Raw genomic sequence first — 20,687 nt, forward strand, 5'->3', positions numbered from 1 at the left:
CTTTTTTCGGCTATCTACCACTTTTTTCGAACAATCTTTCGGTTCTGGAACATCGATGCGAACTGAAACGCACGTTTAGTGCGTCGCCTCCTACGTTTCGGTTCGGATCTTTTTATTTTCTTCCGGATGGTGAATTCAAACACGTCCGGTCTTTATTATGGCGGGGTGATAGTGTCGTTTGATTCGATAAACGGAATTCGTTCTGACATTTCATTTGCGGTCAAATTATAGCGGGGGTTTGTTTAGATTCAGTGACGTACAGGCTATAGCGGATGAGTGTACTAGTGGATGCGAGTCATGAATCCGGTCGGAAGGTGTTTACTGGCCGTGAGCTACCCTTGGTGCACAAATATCGTTCCGACGATAACTTTTGATCCGCCCGTCAGATCGTGGCGGTTCTTATATTGATTCGGGGGTACTCGGGAAGATTCATCGCGCGATGACAGCCCTGGCGGTCATCCGGCTTCCCGACATGCTCGGATCGTCCATCCGGTGTCATCTAGCAGGATTTTTTCGCACTTTCATTTAAACGGACTTCGTACGACAATGCGAGTGGAAACTCTTTATTACTTTGACAATGGAGAGGCATGCTGGGTGCGATCATACCAGCACAAATGCACTGGATCCCATCAGAACTCCGAAGTTAAGCGTGCTTGGGCGAGAGTAGTACTAGGATGGGTGACCTCCTGGGAAGTCCTCGTGTTGCACCCCTGTCACTTTTTTCGGCTATCTACCACTTTTTTCGAACAATCTTTCGGTTCTGGAACATCGATGGGAACTGAAACGCACGTTTAGTGCGTCGCCTCCTACGTTTCGGTTCGGATCTTTTTATTTTCTTCCGGATGGTGAATTCAAAGACGTCCGGTCTTTATTATGGCGGGGTGATAGTGTCGTTTGATTCGATAAACGGAATTCGTTCTGACATTTCATTTGCGGTCAAATTATAGCGGGGGTTTGTTTAGATTCAGTGACGTACAGGCTATAGCGGATGAGTGTACTAGTGGATGCGAGTCATGAATCCGGTCGGAAGGTGTTTACTGGCCGTGAGCTACCCTTGGTGCACAAATATCGTTCCGACGATAACTTTTGATCCGCCCGTCAGATCGTGGCGATTCTTATATTGATTCGGGGGTACTCGGGAAGATCTATCGCGCGATGACAGCCCTGGCAGTCATCCGGCTTCCCGACATGCTCGGATCGTCCATCCGGTGTCATCTAGCAGGATTTTTTCGCACTTTCATTTAAACGGACTTCGTACGACAATGCGAGTGGAAACTCTTTATTACTTTGACAATTGAGAGGCATGCTGGGTGCGATCATACCAGCACAAATGCACTGGATCCCATCAGAACTCCGAAGTTAAGCGTGCTTGGGCGAGAGTAGTACTAGGATGGGTGACCTCCTGGGAAGTCCTCGTGTTGCACCCCTGTCACTTTTTTCGGCTATCTACCACTTTTTTCGAACAATCTTTCGGTTCTGGAACATCGATGGGAACTGAAACGCACGTTTAGTGCGTCGCCTCCTACGTTTCGGTTCGGATCTTTTTATTTTCTTCCGGATGGTGAATTCAAAGACGTCCGGTCTTTATTATGGCGGGGTGATAGTGTCGTTTGATTCGATAAACGGAATTCGTTCTGACATTTCATTTGCGGTCAAATTATAGCGGGGGTTTGTTTAGATTCAGTGACGTACAGGCTATAGCGGATGAGTGTACTAGTGGATGCGAGTCATGAATCCGGTCGGAAGGTGTTTACTGGCCGTGAGCTACCCTTGGTGCACAAATATCGTTCCGACGATAACTTTTGATCCGCCCGTCAGATCGTGGCGATTCTTATATTGATTCGGGGGTACTCGGGAAGATCTATCGCGCGATGACAGCCCTGGCAGTCATCCGGCTTCCCGACATGCTCGGATCGTCCATCCGGTGTCATCTAGCAGGATTTTTTCGCACTTTCATTTAAACGGACTTCGTACGACAATGCGAGTGGAAACTCTTTATTACTTTGACAATTGAGAGGCATGCTGGGTGCGATCATACCAGCACAAATGCACTGGATCCCATCAGAACTCCGAAGTTAAGCGTGCTTGGGCGAGAGTAGTACTAGGATGGGTGACCTCCTGGGAAGTCCTCGTGTTGCACCCCTGTCACTTTTTTCGGCTATCTACCACTTTTTTCGAACAATCTTTCGGTTCTGGAACATCGATGCGAACTGAAACGCACGTTTAGTGCGTCGCCTCCTACGTTTCGGTTCGGATCTTTTTATTTTCTTCCGGATGGTGAATTCAAAGACGTCCGGTCTTTATTATGGCGGGGTGATAGTGTCGTTTGATTCGATAAACGGAATTCGTTCTGACATTTCATTTGCAGTCAAATTATAGCGGGGGTTTGTTTAGATTCAGTGACGTACAGGCTATAGCGGATGAGTGTACTAGTGGATGCGAGTCATGAATCCGGTCGGAAGGTGTTTACTGGCCGTGAGCTACCCTTGGTGCACAAATATCGTTCCGACGATAACTTTTGATCCGCCCGTCAGATCGTAGCGATTCTTATATTGATTCGGGGGTACTCGGGAAGATTAATCGCGCGATGACAGCCCTGGCGGTCATCCGGCTTCCCGACATGCTCGGATCGTCCATCCGGTGTCATCTAGCAGGATTTTGTCGCACTTTCATTTAAACGGACTTCGTACGACAATGCGAGTGGAAACTCTTTATTACTTTGACAATGGAAAGGCATGCTGGGTGCGATCATACCAGCACAAATGCACTGGATCCCATCAGAACTCCGAAGTTAAGCGTGCTTGGGCGAGAGTAGTACTAGGATGGGTGACCTCCTGGGAAGTCCTCGTGTTGCACCCCTGTCACTTTTTTCGGCTATCTACCACTTTTTTCGAACAATCTTTCGGTTCTGGAACATCGATGCGAACTGAAACGCACGTTTAGTGCGACGCCTCCTACGTTTCGGTTCGGATCTTTTTATTTTCTTCCGGATGGTGAATTCAAAGACGTCCGGTCTTTATTATGGCGGGGTGATAGTGTCGTTTGATTCGATAAACGGAATTCGTTCTGACATTTCATTTGCGGTCAAATTATAGCGGGGGTTTGTTTAGATTCAGTGACGTACAGGCTATAGCGGATGAGTGTACTAGTGGATGCGAGTCATGAATCCGGTCGGAAGATGTTTACTGGCCGTGAGCTACCCTTGGTGCACAAATATCGTTCCGACGATAACTTTTGATCCGCCCGTCAGATCGTGGCGATTCTTATATTGATTCGGGGGTACTCGGGAAGATTCATCGCGCGATGACAGCCCTGGCGGTCATCCGGCTTCCAGACATGCTCGGATCGTCCATCCGGTGTCATCTAGCAGGATTTTTTCGCACTTTCATTTAAACGGACTTCGTACGACAATGCGAGTGGAAACGCTTTATTACTTTGACAATGGAGAGGCATGCTGGGTGCGATCATACCAGCACAAATGCACTGGATCCCATCAGAACTCCGAAGTTAAGCGTGCTTGGGCGAGAGTAGTACTAGGATGGGTGACCTCCTGGGAAGTCCTCGTGTTGCACCCCTGTCACTTTTTTCGGCTATCTACCACTTTTTTCGAACAATCTTTCGGTTCTGGAACATCGATGCGAACTGAAACGCACGTTTAGTGCGTCGCCTCCTACGTTTCGGTTCGGATCTTTTTATTTTCTTCCGGATGGTGAATTCAAAGACGTCCGGTCTTTATTATGGCGAGGTGATAGTGTCGTTTGATTCGATAAACGGAATTCGTTCTGACATTTCATTTGCGGTCAAATTATAGCGGGGGTTTGTTTAGATTCAGTGACGTACAGGCTATAGCGGATGAGTGTACTAGTGGATGCGAGTCATGAATCCGGTCGGAAGGTGTTTACTGGCCGTGAGCTACCCTTGGTGCACAAATATCGTTCCGACGATAACTTTTGATCCGCCCGTCAGATCGTGGCGTTTCTTATATTGATTCGGGGGTACTCGGGAAGATCCATCGCGCGATGACAGCCATGGCAGTCATCCGGCTTCCCGACATGCTCGGATCGTCCATCCGGTGTCATCTAGCAGGATTTTTTCGCACTTTCATTTAAACGGACTTCGTACGACAATGCGAGTGGAAACTCTTTATTACTTTGACAATGGAGAGGCATGCTGGGTGCGATCATACCAGCACAAATGCACTGGATCCCATCAGAACTCCGAAGTTAAGCGTGCTTGGGCGAGAGTAGTACTAGGATGGGTGACCTCCTGGGAAGTCCTCGTGTTGCACCCCTGTCACTTTTTTCGGCTATCTACCACTTTTTTCGAACAATCTTTCGGTTCTGGAACATCGATGCGAACTGAAACCCACGTTTAGTGCGACGCCTCCTACGTTTCGGTTCGGATCTTTTTATTTTCTTCCGGATGGTGAATTCAAAGACGTCCGGTCTTTATTATGGCGGGGTGATAGTGTCGTTTGATTCGATAAACGGAATTCGTTCTGACATTTCATTTGCAGTCAAATTATAGCGGGGGTTTGTTTAGATTCACTGACGTACAGGCTATAGCGGATGAGTGTACTAGTGGATGCGAGTCATGAATCCGGTCGGAAGGTGTTTACTGGCCGTGAGCTACCCTTGGTGCACAAATATCGTTCCGACGAGAACTTTTGATCCGCCCGTCAGATCGTGGCGATTCTTATATTGATTCGGGGGTACTCGGGAAGATTAATCGCGCGATGACAGCCCTGGCGGTCATCCGGCTTCCCGACATGCTCGGATCGTCCATCCGGTGTCATCTAGCAGGATTTTTTCGCACTTTCATTTAAACGGACTTCGTACGACAATGCGAGTGGAAACTCTTTATTACTTTGACAATGGAGAGGCATGCTGGGTGCGATCATACCAGCACAAATGCACTGGATCCCATCAGAACTCCGAAGTTAAGCGTGCTTGGGCGAGAGTAGTACTAGGATGGGTGACCTCCTGGGAAGTCCTCGTGTTGCACCCCTCGATGCGAACTGAAACGCACGTTTAGTGCGTCGCCTCCTACGTTTCGGTTCGGATCTTTTTATTTTCTTCCGGATGGTGAATTCAAAGACGTCCGGTCTTTATTATGGCGGGGTGATAGTGTCGTTTGATTCGATAAACGGAATTCGTTCTGACATTTCATTTGCAGTCAAATTATAGCGGGGGTTTGTTTAGATTCAGTGACGTACAGGCTATAGCGGATGAGTGTACTAGTGGATGCGAGTCATGAATCCGGTCGGAAGGTGTTTACTGGCCGTGAGCTACCCTTGGTGCACAAATATCGTTCCGACGATAACTTTTGATCCGCCCGTCAGATCGTCGTGATTCTTATATTGATTCGTGGGTACTCGGGAAGATCCATCGCACGATGACAGCCCTGGCGGTCATCCGGCTTCCCGACATGCTCGGATCGTCCATCCGGTGTCATCTAGCAGGATTTTTTCGCACTTTCATTTAAACGGACTTCGTACGACAATGCGAGTGGAAACTCTTTATTACTTTGACAATGGAGTGGCATGCTGGGTGCGATCATACCAGCACAAATGCACTGGATCCCATCAGAACTCCGAAGTTAAGCGTGCTTGGGCGAGAGTAGTACTAGGATGGGTGACCTCCTGGGAAGTCCTCGTGTTGCACCCCTGTCACTTTTTTCGGCTATCTACCACTTTTTTCGAACAATCTTTCGGTTCTGGAACATCGATGCGAACTGAAACGCACGTTTAGTGCGTCGCCTCCTACGTTTCGGTTCGGATCTTTTTATTTTCTTCCGGATGGTGAATTCAAACACGTCCGGTCTTTATTATGGCGGGGTGATAGTGTCGTTTGATTCGATAAACGGAATTCGTTCTGACATTTCATTTGCGGTCAAATTATAGCGGGGGTTTGTTTAGATTCAGTGACGTACAGGCTATAGCGGATGAGTGTACTAGTGGATGCGAGTCATGAATCCGGTCGGAAGGTGTTTACTGGCCGTGAGCTACCCTTGGTGCACAAATATCGTTCCGACGATAACTTTTGATCCGCCCGTCAGATCGTGGCGGTTCTTATATTGATTCGGGGGTACTCGGGAAGATTCATCGCGCGATGACAGCCCTGGCGGTCATCCGGCTTCCCGACATGCTCGGATCGTCCATCCGGTGTCATCTAGCAGGATTTTTTCGCACTTTCATTTAAACGGACTTCGTACGACAATGCGAGTGGAAACTCTTTATTACTTTGACAATGGAGAGGCATGCTGGGTGCGATCATACCAGCACAAATGCACTGGATCCCATCAGAACTCCGAAGTTAAGCGTGCTTGGGCGAGAGTAGTACTAGGATGGGTGACCTCCTGGGAAGTCCTCGTGTTGCACCCCTGTCACTTTTTTCGGCTATCTACCACTTTTTTCGAACAATCTTTCGGTTCTGGAACATCGATGCGAACTGAAACGCACGTTTAGTGCGACGCCTCCTACGTTTCGGTTCGGATCTTTTTATTTTCTTCCGGATGGTGAATTCAAAGACGTCCGGTCTTTATTATGGCGGGGTGATAGTGTCGTTTGATTCGATAAACGGAATTCGTTCTGACATTTCATTTGCGGTCAAATTATAGCGGGGGTTTGTTTAGATTCAGTGACGTACAGGCTATAGCGGATGAGTGTACTAGTGGATGCGAGTCATGAATCCGGTCGGAAGATGTTTACTGGCCGTGAGCTACCCTTGGTGCACAAATATCGTTCTGACGATAACTTTTGATCCGCCCGTCAGATCGTGGCGATTCTTATATTGATTCGGGGGTACTCGGGAAGATTCATCGCGCGATGACATTCCTGGCGGTCATCCGGCTTCCAGACATGCTCGGATCGTCCATCCGGTGTCATCTAGCAGGATTTTTTCGCACTTTCATTTAAACGGACTTCGTACGACAATGCGAGTGGAAACGCTTTATTACTTTGACAATGGAGAGGCATGCTGGGTGCGATCATACCAGCACAAATCCACTGGATCCCATCAGAACTCCGAAGTTAAGCGTGCTTGGGCGAGAGTAGTACTAGGATGGGTGACCTCCTGGGAAGTCCTCGTGTTGCACCCCTGTCACTTTTTTCGGCTATCTACCACTTTTTTCGAACAATCTTTCGGTTCTGGAACATCGATGCGAACTGAAACGCACGTTTAGTGCGTCGCCTCCTACGTTTCGGTTCGGATCTTTTTATTTTCTTCCGGATGGTGAATTCAAAGACGTCCGGTCTTTATTATGGCGAGGTGATAGTGTCGTTTGATTCGATAAACGGAATTCGTTCTGACATTTCATTTGCGGTCAAATTATAGCGGGGGTTTGTTTAGATTCAGTGACGTACAGGCTATAGCGGATGAGTGTACTAGTGGATGCGAGTCATGAATCCGGTCGGAAGGTGTTTACTGGCCGTGAGCTACCCTTGGTGCACAAATATCGTTCCGACGATAACTTTTGATCCGCCCGTCAGATCGTGGCGATTCTTATATTGATTCGGGGGTACTCGGGAAGATCCATCGCGCGATGACAGCCATGGCAGTCATCCGGCTTCCCGACATGCTCGGATCGTCCATCCGGTGTCATCTAGCAGGATTTTTTCGCACTTTCATTTAAACGGACTTCGTACGACAATGCGAGTGGAAACTCTTTATTACTTTGACAATGGAGAGGCATGCTGGGTGCGATCATACCAGCAAAAATGCACTGGATCCCATCAGAACTCCGAAGTTAAGCGTGCTTGGGCGAGAGTAGTACTAGGATGGGTGACCTCCTGGGAAGTCCTCGTGTTGCACCCCTGTCACTTTTTTCGGCTATCTACCACTTTTTTCGAACAATCTTTCGGTTCTGGAACATCGATGCGAACTGAAACGCACGTTTAGTGCGTCGCCTCCTACGTTTCGGTTCGGATCTTTTTATTTTCTTCCGGATGGTGAATTCAAAGACGTCCGGTCTTTATTATGGCGGGGTGATAGTGTCGTTTGATTCGATAAACGGAATTCGTTCTGACATTTCATTTGCAGTCAAATTATAGCGGGGGTTTGTTTAGATTCACTGACGTACAGGCTATAGCGGATGAGTGTACTAGTGGATGCGAGTCATGAATCCGGTCGGAAGGTGTTTACTGGCCGTGAGCTACCCTTGGTGCACAAATATCGTTCCGACGAGAACTTTTGATCCGCCCGTCAGATCGTGGCGATTCTTATATTGATTCGGGGGTACTCGGGAAGATTAATCGCGCGATGACAGCCCTGGCGGTCATCCGGCTTCCCGACATGCTCGGATCGTCCATCCGGTGTCATCTAGCAGGATTTTTTCGCACTTTCATTTAAACGGACTTCGTACGACAATGCGAGTGGAAACTCTTTATTACTTTGACAATGGAGAGGCATGCTGGGTGCGATCATACCAGCACAAATGCACTGGATCCCATCAGAACTCCGAAGTTAAGCGTGCTTGGGCGAGAGTAGTACTAGGATGGGTGACCTCCTGGGAAGTCCTCGTGTTGCACCCCTGTCACTTTTTTCGGCTATCTACCACTTTTTTCGAACAATCTTTCGGTTCTGGAACATCGATGCGAACTGAAACCCACGTTTAGTGCGTCGCCTCATACGTTTCGGTTCGGATCTTTTTATTTTCTTCCGGATGGTGAATTCAAAGACGTCCGGTCTTTATTATGGCGGGCTGATAGTGTCGTTTGATTCGATAAACGGAATTCGTTCTGACATTTCATTTGCAGTCAAATTATAGCGGGGGTTTGTTTAGATTCAGTGACGTACAGGCTATAGCGGATGAGTGTACTAGTGGATGCGAGTCATGAATCCGGTCGGAAGGTGTTTACTGGCCGTGAGCTACCCTTGGTGCACAAATATCGTTCCGACGATAACTTTTGATCCGCCCGTCAGATCGTCGTGATTCTTATATTGATTCGTGGGTACTCGGGAAGATCCATCGCGCGATGACAGCCCTGGCGGTCATCCGGCTTCCCGACATGCTCGGATCGTCCATCCGGTGTCATCTAGCAGGATTTTTTCGCACTTTCATTTAAACGGACTTCGTACGACAATGCGAGTGGAAACTCTTTATTACTTTGACAATGGAGTGGCATGCTGGGTGCGATCATACCAGCACAAATGCACTGGATCCCATCAGAACTCCGAAGTTAAGCGTGCTTGGGCGAGAGTAGTACTAGGATGGGTGACCTCCTGGGAAGTCCTCGTGTTGCACCCCTGTCACTTTTTTCGGCTATCTACCACTTTTTTCGAACAATCTTTCGGTTCTGGAACATCGATGCGAACTGAAACGCACGTTTAGTGCGTCGCCTCATACGTTTCGGTTCGGATCTTTTTATTTTCTTCCGGATGGTGAATTCAAAGACGTCCGGTCTTTATTATGGCGGGCTGATAATGTCGTTTGATTCGATAAACGGAATTCGTTCTGACATTTCATTTGCGGTCAAATTATAGCGGGGGTTTGTTTAGATTCAGTGACGTACAGGCTATAGCGGATGAGTGTACTAGTGGATGCGAGTCATGAATCCGGTCGGAAGGTGTTTACTGGCCGTGAGCTACCCTTGGTGCACAAATATCGTTCCGACGATAACTTTTGATCCGCCCGTCAGATCGTGGCGTTTCTTATATTGATTCGGGGGTACTCGGGAAGATCCATCGCGCGATGACAGCCATGGCAGTCATCCGGCTTCCCGACATGCTCGGATCGTCCATCCGGTGTCATCTAGCAGGATTTTTTCGCACTTTCATTTAAACGGACTTCGTACGACAATGCGAGTGGAAACTCTTTATTACTTTGACAATGGAGAGGCATGCTGGGTGCGATCATACCAGCACAAATGCACTGGATCCCATCAGAACTCCGAAGTTAAGCGTGCTTGGGCGAGAGTAGTACTAGGATGGGTGACCTCCTGGGAAGTCCTCGTGTTGCACCCCTGTCACTTTTTTCGGCTATCTACCACTTTTTTCGAACAATCTTTCGGTTCTGGAACATCGATGCGAACTGAAACCCACGTTTAGTGCGTCGCCTCATACGTTTCGGTTCGGATCTTTTTATTTTCTTCCGGATGGTGAATTCAAAGACGTCCGGTCTTTATTATGGCGGGCTGATAATGTCGTTTGATTCGATAAACGGAATTCGTTCTGACATTTCATTTGCGGTCAAATTATAGCGGGGGTTTGTTTAGATTCAGTGACGTACAGGCTATAGCGGATGAGTGTACTAGTGGATGCGAGTCATGAATCCGGTCGGAAGGTGTTTACTGGCCGTGAGCTACCCTTGGTGCACAAATATCGTTCCGACGATAACTTTTGATCCGCCCGTCAGATCGTGGCGTTTCTTATATTGATTCGGGGGTACTCGGGAAGATCCATCGCGCGATGACAGCCATGGCAGTCATCCGGCTTCCCGACATGCTCGGATCGTCCATCCGGTGTCATCTAGCAGGATTTTTTCGCACTTTCATTTAAACGGACTTCGTACGACAATGCGAGTGGAAACTCTTTATTACTTTGACAATGGAGAGGCATGCTGGGTGCGATCATACCAGCACAAATGCACTGGATCCCATCAGAACTCCGAAGTTAAGCGTGCTTGGGCGAGAGTAGTACTAGGATGGGTGACCTCCTGGGAAGTCCTCGTGTTGCACCCCTGTCACTTTTTTCGGCTATCTACCACTTTTTTCGAACAATCTTTCGGTTCTGGAACATCGATGCGAACTGAAACGCACGTTTAGTGCGTCGCCTCATACGTTTCGGTTCGGATCTTTTTATTTTCTTCCGGATGGTGAATTCAAAGACGTCCGGTCTTTATTATGGCGGGCTGATAATGTCGTTTGATTCGATAAACGGAATTCGTTCTGACATTTCATTTGCGGTCAAATTATAGCGGGGGTTTGTTTAGATTCAGTGACGTACAGGCTATAGCGGATGAGTGTACTAGTGGATGCGAGTCATGAATCCGGTCGGAAGGTGTTTACTGGCCGTGAGCTACCCTTGGTGCACAAATATCGTTCCGACGATAACTTTTGATCCGCCCGTCAGATCGTCGTGATTCTTATATTGATTCGTGGGTACTCGGGAAGATCCATCGCGCGATGACAGCCCTGGCGGTCATCCGGCTTCCCGACATGCTCGGATCGTCCATCCGGTGTCATCTAGCAGGATTTTTTCGCACTTTCATTTAAACGGACTTCGTACGACAATGCGAGTGGAAACTCTTTATTACTTTGACAATGGAGTGGCATGCTGGGTGCGATCATACCAGCACAAATGCACTGGATCCCATCAGAACTCCGAAGTTAAGCGTGCTTGGGCGAGAGTAGTACTAGGATGGGTGACCTCCTGGGAAGTCCTCGTGTTGCACCCCTGTCACTTTTTTCGGCTATCTACCACTTTTTTCGAACAATCTTTCGGTTCTGGAACATCGATGCGAACTGAAACGCACGTTTAGTGCGTCGCCTCATACGTTTCGGTTCGGATCTTTTTATTTTCTTCCGGATGGTGAATTCAAAGACGTCCGGTCTTTATTATGGCGGGCTGATAATGTCGTTTGATTCGATAAACGGAATTCGTTCTGACATTTCATTTGCGGTCAAATTATAGCGGGGGTTTGTTTAGATTCAGTGACGTACAGGCTATAGCGGATGAGTGTACTAGTGGATGCGAGTCATGAATCCGGTCGGAAGGTGTTTACTGGCCGTGAGCTACCCTTGGTGCACAAATATCGTTCCGACGATAACTTTTGATCCGCCCGTCAGATCGTGGCGTTTCTTATATTGATTCGGGGGTACTCGGGAAGATCCATCGCGCGATGACAGCCATGGCAGTCATCCGGCTTCCCGACATGCTCGGATCGTCCATCCGGTGTCATCTAGCAGGATTTTTTCGCACTTTCATTTAAACGGACTTCGTACGACAATGCGAGTGGAAACTCTTTATTACTTTGACAATGGAGAGGCATGCTGGGTGCGATCATACCAGCACAAATGCACTGGATCCCATCAGAACTCCGAAGTTAAGCGTGCTTGGGCGAGAGTAGTACTAGGATGGGTGACCTCCTGGGAAGTCCTCGTGTTGCACCCCTGTCACTTTTTTCGGCTATCTACCACTTTTTTCGAACAATCTTTCGGTTCTGGAACATCGATGCGAACTGAAACCCACGTTTAGTGCGTCGCCTCCTACGTTTCGGTTCGGATCTTTTTATTTTCTTCCGGATGGTGAATTCAAAGACGTCCGGTCTTTATTATGGCGGGGTGATAGTGTCGTTTGATTCGATAAACGGAATTCGTTCTGACATTTCATTTGCAGTCAAATTATAGCGGGGGTTTGTTTAGATTCACTGACGTACAGGCTATAGCGGATGAGTGTACTAGTGGATGCGAGTCATGAATCCGGTCGGAAGGTGTTTACTGGCCGTGAGCTACCCTTGGTGCACAAATATCGTTCCGACGAGAACTTTTGATCCGCCCGTCAGATCGTGGCGATTCTTATATTGATTCGGGGGTACTCGGGAAGATTAATCGCGCGATGACAGCCCTGGCGGTCATCCGGCTTCCCGACATGCTCGGATCGTCCATCCGGTGTCATCTAGCAGGATTTTTTCGCACTTTCATTTAAACGGACTTCGTACGACAATGCGAGTGGAAAGTCTTTATTACTTTGACAATGGAGAGGCATGCTGGGTGCGATCATACCAGCACAAATGCACTGGATCCCATCAGAACTCCGAAGTTAAGCGTGCTTGGGCGAGAGTAGTACTAGGATGGGTGACCTCCTGGGAAGTCCTCGTGTTGCACCCTTCGATGCGAACTGAAACGCACGTTTAGTGCGTCGCCTCCTACGTTTCGGTTCGGATCTTTTTATTTTCTTCCGGATGGTGAATTCAAAGACGTCCGGTCTTTATTATGGCGGGGTGATAGTGTCGTTTGATTCGATAAACGGAATTCGTTCTGACATTTCATTTGCAGTCAAATTATAGCGGGGGTTTGTTTAGATTCACTGACGTACAGGCTATAGCGGATGAGTGTACTAGTGGATGCGAGTCATGAATCCGGTCGGAAGGTGTTTACTGGCCGTGAGCTACCCTTGGTGCACAAATATCGTTCCGACGATAACTTTTGATCCGCCCGTCAGATCGTCGTGATTCTTATATTGATTCGTGGGTACTCGGGAAGATCCATCGCGCGATGACAGCCCTGGCGGTCATCCGGCTTCCCGACATGCTCGGATCGTCCATCCGGTGTCATCTAGCAGGATTTTTTCGCACTTTCATTTAAACGGACTTCGTACGACAATGCGAGTGGAAACTCTTTATTACTTTGACAATGGAGAGGCATGCTGGGTGCGATCATACCAGCACAAATGCACTGGATCCCATCAGAACTCCGAAGTTAAGCGTGCTTGGGCGAGAGTAGTACTAGGATGGGTGACCTCCTGGGAAGTCCTCGTGTTGCACCCCTCGATGCGAACTGAAACGCACGTTTAGTGCGTCGCCTCCTACGTTTCGGTTCGGATCTTTTTATTTTCTTCCGGATGGTGAATTCAAAGACGTCCGGTCTTTATTATGGCGGGGTGATAGTGTCGTTTGATTCGATAAACGGAATTCGTTCTGACATTTCATTTGCAGTCAAATTATAGCGGGGGTTTGTTTAGATTCAGTGACGTACAGGCTATAGCGGATGAGTGTACTAGTGGATGCGAGTCATGAATCCGGTCGGAAGGTGTTTACTGGCCGTGAGCTACCCTTGGTGCACAAATATCGTTCCGACGATAACTTTTGATCCGCCCGTCAGATCGTCGTGATTCTTATATTGATTCGTGGGTACTCGGGAAGATCCATCGCGCGATGACAGCCCTGGCGGTCATCCGGCTTCCCGACATGCTCGGATCGTCCATCCGGTGTCATCTAGCAGGATTTTTTCGCACTTTCATTTAAACGGACTTCGTACGACAATGCGAGTGGAAACTCTTTATTACTTTGACAATGGAGTGGCATGCTGGGTGCGATCATACCAGCACAAATGCACTGGATCCCATCAGAACTCCGAAGTTAAGCGTGCTTGGGCGAGAGTAGTACTAGGATGGGTGACCTCCTGGGAAGTCCTCGTGTTGCACCCCTGTCACTTTTTTCGGCTATCTACCACTTTTTTCGAACAATCTTTCGGTTCTGGAACATCGATGCGAACTGAAACGCACGTTTAGTGCGTCGCCTCATACGTTTCGGTTCGGATCTTTTTATTTTCTTCCGGATGGTGAATTCAAAGACGTCCGGTCTTTATTATGGCGGGCTGATAATGTCGTTTGATTCGATAAACGGAATTCGTTCTGACATTTCATTTGCGGTCAAATTATAGCGGGGGTTTGTTTAGATTCAGTGACGTACAGGCTATAGCGGATGAGTGTACTAGTGGATGCGAGTCATGAATCCGGTCGGAAGGTGTTTACTGGCCGTGAGCTACCCTTGGTGCACAAATATCGTTCCGACGATAACTTTTGATCCGCCCGTCAGATCGTGGCGTTTCTTATATTGATTCGGGGGTACTCGGGAAGATCCATCGCGCGATGACAGCCATGGCAGTCATCCGGCTTCCCGACATGCTCGGATCGTCCATCCGGTGTCATCTAGCAGGATTTTTTCGCACTTTCATTTAAACGGACTTCGTACGACAATGCGAGTGGAAACTCTTTATTACTTTGACAATGGAGAGGCATGCTGGGTGCGATCATACCAGCACAAATGCACTGGATCCCATCAGAACTCCGAAGTTAAGCGTGCTTGGGCGAGAGTAGTACTAGGATGGGTGACCTCCTGGGAAGTCCTCGTGTTGCACCCCTGTCACTTTTTTCGGCTATCTACCACTTTTTTCGAACAATCTTTCGGTTCTGGAACATCGATGCGAACTGAAACCCACGTTTAGTGCGTCGCCTCCTACGTTTCGGTTCGGATCTTTTTATTTTCTTCCGGATGGTGAATTCAAAGACGTCCGGTCTTTATTATGGCGGGGTGATAGTGTCGTTTGATTCGATAAACGGAATTCGTTCTGACATTTCATTTGCAGTCAAATTATAGCGGGGGTTTGTTTAGATTCACTGACGTACAGGCTATAGCGGATGAGTGTACTAGTGGATGCGAGTCATGAATCCGGTCGGAAGGTGTTTACTGGCCGTGAGCTACCCTTGGTGCACAAATATCGTTCCGACGAGAACTTTTGATCCGCCCGTCAGATCGTGGCGATTCTTATATTGATTCGGGGGTACTCGGGAAGATTAATCGCGCGATGACAGCCCTGGCGGTCATCCGGCTTCCCGACATGCTCGGATCGTCCATCCGGTGTCATCTAGCAGGATTTTTTCGCACTTTCATTTAAACGGACTTCGTACGACAATGCGAGTGGAAAGTCTTTATTACTTTGACAATGGAGAGGCATGCTGGGTGCGATCATACCAGCACAAATGCACTGGATCCCATCAGAACTCCGAAGTTAAGCGTGCTTGGGCGAGAGTAGTACTAGGATGGGTGACCTCCTGGGAAGTCCTCGTGTTGCACCCTTCGATGCGAACTGAAACGCACGTTTAGTGCGTCGCCTCCTACGTTTCGGTTCGGATCTTTTTATTTTCTTCCGGATGGTGAATTCAAAGACGTCCGGTCTTTATTATGGCGGGGTGATAGTGTCGTTTGATTCGATAAACGGAATTCGTTCTGACATTTCATTTGCAGTCAAATTATAGCGGGGGTTTGTTTAGATTCAGTGACGTACAGGCTATAGCGGATGAGTGTACTAGTGGATGCGAGTCATGAATCCGGTCGGAAGGTGTTTACTGGCCGTGAGCTACCCTTGGTGCACAAATATCGTTCCGACGATAACTTTTGATCCGCCCGTCAGATCGTCGTGATTCTTATATTGATTCGGGGGTACTCGGGAAGATTCATCGCGCGATGACAGCCCTGGCGGTCATCCGGCTTCCCGACATGCTCGGATCGTCCATCCGGTGTCATCTAGCAGGATTTTTTCGCACTTTCATTTAAACGGACTTCGTACGACAATGCGAGTGGAAACTCTTTATTACTTTGACAATGGAGTGGCATGCTGGGTGCGATCATACCAGCACAAATGCACTGGATCCCATCAGAACTCCGAAGTTAAGCGTGCTTGGGCGAGAGTAGTACTAGGATGGGTGACCTCCTGGGAAGTCCTCGTGTTGCACCCCTGTCACTTTTTTCGGCTATCTACCACTTTTTTCGAACAATCTTTCGGTTCTGGAACATCGATGCGAACTGAAACGCACGTTTAGTGCGTCGCCTCCTACGTTTCGGTTCGGATCTTTTTATTTTCTTCCGGATGGTGAATTCAAACACGTCCGGTCTTTATTATGGCGGGGTGATAGTGTCGTTTGATTCGATAAACGGAATTCGTTCTGACATTTCATTTGCGGTCAAATTATAGCGGGGGTTTGTTTAGATTCAGTGACGTACAGGCTATAGCGGATGAGTGTACTAGTGGATGCGAGTCATGAATCCGGTCGGAAGGTGTTTACTGGCCGTGAGCTACCCTTGGTGCACAAATATCGTTCCGACGATAACTTTTGATCCGCCCGTCAGATCGTGGCGGTTCTTATATTGATTCGGGGGTACTCGGGAAGATTCATCGCGCGATGACAGCCCTGGCGGTCATCCGGCTTCCCGACATGCTCGGATCGTCCATCCGGTGTCATCTAGCAGGATTTTTTCGCACTTTCATTTAAACGGACTTCGTACGACAATGCGAGTGGAAACTCTTTATTACTTTGACAATGGAGAGGCATGCTGGGTGCGATCATACCAGCACAAATGCACTGGATCCCATCAGAACTCCGAAGTTAAGCGTGCTTGGGCGAGAGTAGTACTAGGATGGGTGACCTCCTGGGAAGTCCTCGTGTTGCACCCCTGTCACTTTTTTCGGCTATCTACCACTTTTTTCGAACAATCTTTCGGTTCTGGAACATCGATGCGAACTGAAACGCACGTTTAGTGCGACGCCTCCTACGTTTCGGTTCAGATCTTTTTATTTTCTTCCGGATGGTGAATTCAAAGACGTCCGGTCTTTATTATGGCGGGGTGATAGTGTCGTTTGATTCGATAAACGGAATTCGTTCTGACATTTCATTTGCGGTCAAATTATAGCGGGGGTTTGTTTAGATTCAGTGACGTACAGGCTATAGCGGATGAGTGTACTAGTGGATGCGAGTCATGAATCCGGTCGGAAGATGTTTACTGGCCGTGAGCTACCCTTGGTGCACAAATATCGTTCTGACGATAACTTTTGATCCGCCCGTCAGATCGTGGCGATTCTTATATTGATTCGGGGGTACTCGGGAAGATTCATCGCGCGATGACATTCCTGGCGGTCATCCGGCTTCCAGACATGCTCGGATCGTCCATCCGGTGTCATCTAGCAGGATTTTTTCGCACTTTCATTTAAACGGACTTCGTACGACAATGCGAGTGGAAACGCTTTATTACTTTGACAATGGAGAGGCATGCTGGGTGCGATCATACCAGCACAAATCCACTGGATCCCATCAGAACTCCGAAGTTAAGCGTGCTTGGGCGAGAGTAGTACTAGGATGGGTGACCTCCTGGGAAGTCCTCGTGTTGCACCCCTGTCACTTTTTTCGGCTATCTACCACTTTTTTCGAACAATCTTTCGGTTCTGGAACATCGATGCGAACTGAAACGCACGTTTAGTGCGTCGCCTCCTACGTTTCGGTTCGGATCTTTTTATTTTCTTCCGGATGGTGAATTCAAAGACGTCCGGTCTTTATTATGGCGAGGTGATAGTGTCGTTTGATTCGATAAACGGAATTCGTTCTGACATTTCATTTGCGGTCAAATTATAGCGGGGGTTTGTTTAGATTCAGTGACGTACAGGCTATAGCGGATGAGTGTACTAGTGGATGCGAGTCATGAATCCGGTCGGAAGGTGTTTACTGGCCGTGAGCTACCCTTGGTGCACAAATATCGTTCCGACGATAACTTTTGATCCGCCCGTCAGATCGTGGCGATTCTTATATTGATTCGGGGGTACTCGGGAAGATCCATCGCGCGATGACAGCCATGGCAGTCATCCGGCTTCCCGACATGCTCGGATCGTCCATCCGGTGTCATCTAGCAGGATTTTTTCGCACTTTCATTTAAACGGACTTCGTACGACAATGCGAGTGGAAACTCTTTATTACTTTGACAATGGAGAGGCATGCTGGGTGCGATCATACCAGCAAAAATGCACTGGATCCCATCAGAACTCCGAAGTTAAGCGTGCTTGGGCGAGAGTAGTACTAGGATGGGTGACCTCCTGGGAAGTCCTCGTGTTGCACCCCTGTCACTTTTTTCGGCTATCTACCACTTTTTTCGAACAATCTTTCGGTTCTGGAACATCGATGCGAACTGAAACGCACGTTTAGTGCGTCGCCTCCTACGTTTCGGTTCGGATCTTTTTATTTTCTTCCGGATGGTGAATTCAAAGACGTCCGGTCTTTATTATGGCGGGGTGATAGTGTCGTTTGATTCGATAAACGGAATTCGTTCTGACATTTCATTTGCAGTCAAATTATAGCGGGGGTTTGTTTAGATTCACTGACGTACAGGCTATAGCGGATGAGTGTACTAGTGGATGCGAGTCATGAATCCGGTCGGAAGGTGTTTACTGGCCGTGAGCTACCCTTGGTGCACAAATATCGTTCCGACGAGAACTTTTGATCCACCCGTCAGATCGTGGCGATTCTTATATTGATTCGGGGGTACTCGGGAAGATTAATCGCGCGATGACAGCCCTGGCGGTCATCCGGCTTCCCGACATGCTCGGATCGTCCATCCGGTGTCATCTAGCAGGATTTTTTCGCACTTTCATTTAAACGGACTTCGTACGACAATGCGAGTGGAAACTCTTTATTACTTTGACAATGGAGAGGCATGCTGGGTGCGATCATACCAGCACAAATGCACTGGATCCCATCAGAACTCCGAAGTTAAGCGTGCTTGGGCGAGAGTAGTACTAGGATGGGTGACCTCCTGGGAAGTCCTCGTGTTGCACCCCTCGATGCGAACTGAAACGCACGTTTAGTGCGTCGCCTCCTACGTTTCGGTTCGGATCTTTTTATTTTCTTCCGGATGGTGAATTCAAAGACGTCCGGTCTTTATTATGGCGGGGTGATAGTGTCGTTTGATTCGATAAACGGAATTCGTTCTGACATTTCATTTGCAGTCAAATTATAGCGGGGGTTTGTTTAGATTCAGTGACGTACAGGCTATAGCGGATGAGTGTACTAGTGGATGCGAGTCATGAATCCGGTCGGAAGGTGTTTACTGGCCGTGAGCTACCCTTGGTGCACAAATATCGTTCCGACGATAACTTTTGATCCGCCCGTCAGATCGTCGTGATTCTTATATTGATTCGTGGGTACTCGGGAAGATCCATCGCGCGATGACAGCCCTGGCGGTCATCCGGCTTCCCGACATGCTCGGATCGTCCATCCGGTGTCATCTAGCAGGATTTTTTCGCACTTTCATTTAAACGGACTTCGTACGACAATGCGAGTGGAAACTCTTTATTACTTTGACAATGGAGTGGCATGCTGGGTGCGATCATACCAGCACAAATGCACTGGATCCCATCAGAACTCCGAAGTTAAGCGTGCTTGGGCGAGAGTAGTACTAGGATGGGTGACCTCCTGGGAAGTCCTCGTGTTGCACCCCTGTCACTTTTTTCGGCTATCTACCACTTTTTTCGAACAATCTTTCGGTTCTGGAACATCGATGCGAACTGAAACGCACGTTTAGTGCGTCGCCTCATACGTTTCGGTTCGGATCTTTTTATTTTCTTCCGGATGGTGAATTCAAAGACGTCCGGTCTTTATTATGGCGGGCTGATAATGTCGTTTGATTCGATAAACGGAATTCGTTCTGACATTTCATTTGCGGTCAAATTATAGCGGGGGTTTGTTTAGATTCAGTGACGTACAGGCTATAGCGGATGAGTGTACTAGTGGATGCGAGTCATGAATCCGGTCGGAAGGTGTTTACTGGCCGTGAGCTACCCTTGGTGCACAAATATCGTTCCGACGATAACTTTTGATCCGCCCGTCAGATCGTAGCGATTCTTATATTGATTCGGGGGTACTCGGGAAGATTAATCGCGCGATGACAGCCCTGGCGGTCATCCGGCTTCCCGACATGCTCGGATCGTCCATCCGGTGTCATCTAGCAGGATTTTTTCGCACTTTCATTTAAACGGACTTCGTACGACAATGCGAGTGGAAACTCTTTATTACTTTGACAATGGAGAGGCATGCTGGGTGCGATCATACCAGCACAAATGCACTGGATCCCATCAGAACTCCGAAGTTAAGCGTGCTTGGGCGAGAGTAGTACTAGGATGGGTGACCTCCTGGGAAGTCCTCGTGTTGCACCCCTGTCACTTTTTTCGGCTATCTACCACTTTTTTGGAACAATCTTTCGGTTCTGGAACATCGATGCGAACTGAAACCCACGTTTAGTGCGTCGCCTCCTACGTTTCGGTTCGGATCTTTTTATTTTCTTCCGGATGGTGAATTCAAAGACGTCCGGTCTTTATTATGGCGGGGTGATAGTGTCGTTTGATTCGATAAACGGAATTCGTTCTGACA

General features: G+C 48.2%; 29 non-coding genes across 29 annotated transcripts; all 29 read left to right on the forward strand.

The window, feature by feature from the left end:
- Positions 1-592: 592 nt before the first annotated feature.
- LOC143871225 (5S ribosomal RNA) lies at positions 593-711 on the forward strand. The gene has a single exon (XR_013246001.1). It is a non-coding gene; the product is annotated as a 5S ribosomal RNA (ribosomal RNA).
- Positions 712-1,308: 597 nt separating this feature from the next.
- On the forward strand, positions 1,309-1,427 carry LOC143871226 (5S ribosomal RNA). Its single transcript, XR_013246002.1, has one exon. It is a non-coding gene; the product is annotated as a 5S ribosomal RNA (ribosomal RNA).
- A 597-nt stretch (positions 1,428-2,024) lies between these two features.
- On the forward strand, positions 2,025-2,143 carry LOC143871227 (5S ribosomal RNA). Its single transcript, XR_013246003.1, has one exon. It is a non-coding gene; the product is annotated as a 5S ribosomal RNA (ribosomal RNA).
- Positions 2,144-2,740: 597 nt separating this feature from the next.
- On the forward strand, positions 2,741-2,859 carry LOC143871228 (5S ribosomal RNA). Its single transcript, XR_013246005.1, has one exon. It is a non-coding gene; the product is annotated as a 5S ribosomal RNA (ribosomal RNA).
- A 597-nt stretch (positions 2,860-3,456) lies between these two features.
- On the forward strand, positions 3,457-3,575 carry LOC143871229 (5S ribosomal RNA). The gene has a single exon (XR_013246006.1). It is a non-coding gene; the product is annotated as a 5S ribosomal RNA (ribosomal RNA).
- A 597-nt stretch (positions 3,576-4,172) lies between these two features.
- Positions 4,173-4,291, forward strand: LOC143871230 (5S ribosomal RNA). Its single transcript, XR_013246007.1, has one exon. It is a non-coding gene; the product is annotated as a 5S ribosomal RNA (ribosomal RNA).
- Positions 4,292-4,888: 597 nt separating this feature from the next.
- Positions 4,889-5,007, forward strand: LOC143871231 (5S ribosomal RNA). Its single transcript, XR_013246008.1, has one exon. It is a non-coding gene; the product is annotated as a 5S ribosomal RNA (ribosomal RNA).
- A 540-nt stretch (positions 5,008-5,547) lies between these two features.
- LOC143871234 (5S ribosomal RNA) lies at positions 5,548-5,666 on the forward strand. The gene has a single exon (XR_013246010.1). It is a non-coding gene; the product is annotated as a 5S ribosomal RNA (ribosomal RNA).
- A 597-nt stretch (positions 5,667-6,263) lies between these two features.
- Positions 6,264-6,382, forward strand: LOC143871235 (5S ribosomal RNA). Its single transcript, XR_013246011.1, has one exon. It is a non-coding gene; the product is annotated as a 5S ribosomal RNA (ribosomal RNA).
- Positions 6,383-6,979: 597 nt separating this feature from the next.
- Positions 6,980-7,098, forward strand: LOC143873258 (5S ribosomal RNA). Its single transcript, XR_013247977.1, has one exon. It is a non-coding gene; the product is annotated as a 5S ribosomal RNA (ribosomal RNA).
- A 597-nt stretch (positions 7,099-7,695) lies between these two features.
- Positions 7,696-7,814, forward strand: LOC143873859 (5S ribosomal RNA). The gene has a single exon (XR_013248555.1). It is a non-coding gene; the product is annotated as a 5S ribosomal RNA (ribosomal RNA).
- A 597-nt stretch (positions 7,815-8,411) lies between these two features.
- On the forward strand, positions 8,412-8,530 carry LOC143871236 (5S ribosomal RNA). The gene has a single exon (XR_013246012.1). It is a non-coding gene; the product is annotated as a 5S ribosomal RNA (ribosomal RNA).
- A 597-nt stretch (positions 8,531-9,127) lies between these two features.
- Positions 9,128-9,246, forward strand: LOC143871237 (5S ribosomal RNA). Its single transcript, XR_013246013.1, has one exon. It is a non-coding gene; the product is annotated as a 5S ribosomal RNA (ribosomal RNA).
- Positions 9,247-9,843: 597 nt separating this feature from the next.
- LOC143871238 (5S ribosomal RNA) lies at positions 9,844-9,962 on the forward strand. Its single transcript, XR_013246014.1, has one exon. It is a non-coding gene; the product is annotated as a 5S ribosomal RNA (ribosomal RNA).
- Positions 9,963-10,559: 597 nt separating this feature from the next.
- Positions 10,560-10,678, forward strand: LOC143871239 (5S ribosomal RNA). The gene has a single exon (XR_013246015.1). It is a non-coding gene; the product is annotated as a 5S ribosomal RNA (ribosomal RNA).
- Positions 10,679-11,275: 597 nt separating this feature from the next.
- On the forward strand, positions 11,276-11,394 carry LOC143871240 (5S ribosomal RNA). The gene has a single exon (XR_013246016.1). It is a non-coding gene; the product is annotated as a 5S ribosomal RNA (ribosomal RNA).
- Positions 11,395-11,991: 597 nt separating this feature from the next.
- Positions 11,992-12,110, forward strand: LOC143871241 (5S ribosomal RNA). The gene has a single exon (XR_013246017.1). It is a non-coding gene; the product is annotated as a 5S ribosomal RNA (ribosomal RNA).
- Positions 12,111-12,707: 597 nt separating this feature from the next.
- LOC143872898 (5S ribosomal RNA) lies at positions 12,708-12,826 on the forward strand. Its single transcript, XR_013247624.1, has one exon. It is a non-coding gene; the product is annotated as a 5S ribosomal RNA (ribosomal RNA).
- A 540-nt stretch (positions 12,827-13,366) lies between these two features.
- On the forward strand, positions 13,367-13,485 carry LOC143871242 (5S ribosomal RNA). Its single transcript, XR_013246018.1, has one exon. It is a non-coding gene; the product is annotated as a 5S ribosomal RNA (ribosomal RNA).
- Positions 13,486-14,025: 540 nt separating this feature from the next.
- Positions 14,026-14,144, forward strand: LOC143871243 (5S ribosomal RNA). The gene has a single exon (XR_013246019.1). It is a non-coding gene; the product is annotated as a 5S ribosomal RNA (ribosomal RNA).
- A 597-nt stretch (positions 14,145-14,741) lies between these two features.
- LOC143871245 (5S ribosomal RNA) lies at positions 14,742-14,860 on the forward strand. The gene has a single exon (XR_013246021.1). It is a non-coding gene; the product is annotated as a 5S ribosomal RNA (ribosomal RNA).
- Positions 14,861-15,457: 597 nt separating this feature from the next.
- Positions 15,458-15,576, forward strand: LOC143872899 (5S ribosomal RNA). Its single transcript, XR_013247625.1, has one exon. It is a non-coding gene; the product is annotated as a 5S ribosomal RNA (ribosomal RNA).
- Positions 15,577-16,116: 540 nt separating this feature from the next.
- LOC143871246 (5S ribosomal RNA) lies at positions 16,117-16,235 on the forward strand. The gene has a single exon (XR_013246022.1). It is a non-coding gene; the product is annotated as a 5S ribosomal RNA (ribosomal RNA).
- A 597-nt stretch (positions 16,236-16,832) lies between these two features.
- Positions 16,833-16,951, forward strand: LOC143871247 (5S ribosomal RNA). The gene has a single exon (XR_013246023.1). It is a non-coding gene; the product is annotated as a 5S ribosomal RNA (ribosomal RNA).
- A 597-nt stretch (positions 16,952-17,548) lies between these two features.
- Positions 17,549-17,667, forward strand: LOC143873260 (5S ribosomal RNA). The gene has a single exon (XR_013247979.1). It is a non-coding gene; the product is annotated as a 5S ribosomal RNA (ribosomal RNA).
- Positions 17,668-18,264: 597 nt separating this feature from the next.
- LOC143873860 (5S ribosomal RNA) lies at positions 18,265-18,383 on the forward strand. The gene has a single exon (XR_013248556.1). It is a non-coding gene; the product is annotated as a 5S ribosomal RNA (ribosomal RNA).
- Positions 18,384-18,980: 597 nt separating this feature from the next.
- Positions 18,981-19,099, forward strand: LOC143871248 (5S ribosomal RNA). The gene has a single exon (XR_013246024.1). It is a non-coding gene; the product is annotated as a 5S ribosomal RNA (ribosomal RNA).
- Positions 19,100-19,639: 540 nt separating this feature from the next.
- LOC143871250 (5S ribosomal RNA) lies at positions 19,640-19,758 on the forward strand. Its single transcript, XR_013246025.1, has one exon. It is a non-coding gene; the product is annotated as a 5S ribosomal RNA (ribosomal RNA).
- A 597-nt stretch (positions 19,759-20,355) lies between these two features.
- Positions 20,356-20,474, forward strand: LOC143871251 (5S ribosomal RNA). Its single transcript, XR_013246026.1, has one exon. It is a non-coding gene; the product is annotated as a 5S ribosomal RNA (ribosomal RNA).
- Positions 20,475-20,687: the final 213 nt, after the last annotated feature.

This window comes from Tasmannia lanceolata, unplaced genomic scaffold (genome assembly GCF_043159265.1).
Source record: "Tasmannia lanceolata isolate RefF3 unplaced genomic scaffold, GAP_Taslan_0.1 ptg000003l, whole genome shotgun sequence".
In the NCBI taxonomy this organism is placed as follows: Eukaryota; Viridiplantae; Streptophyta; class Magnoliopsida; order Canellales; family Winteraceae; genus Tasmannia; species Tasmannia lanceolata.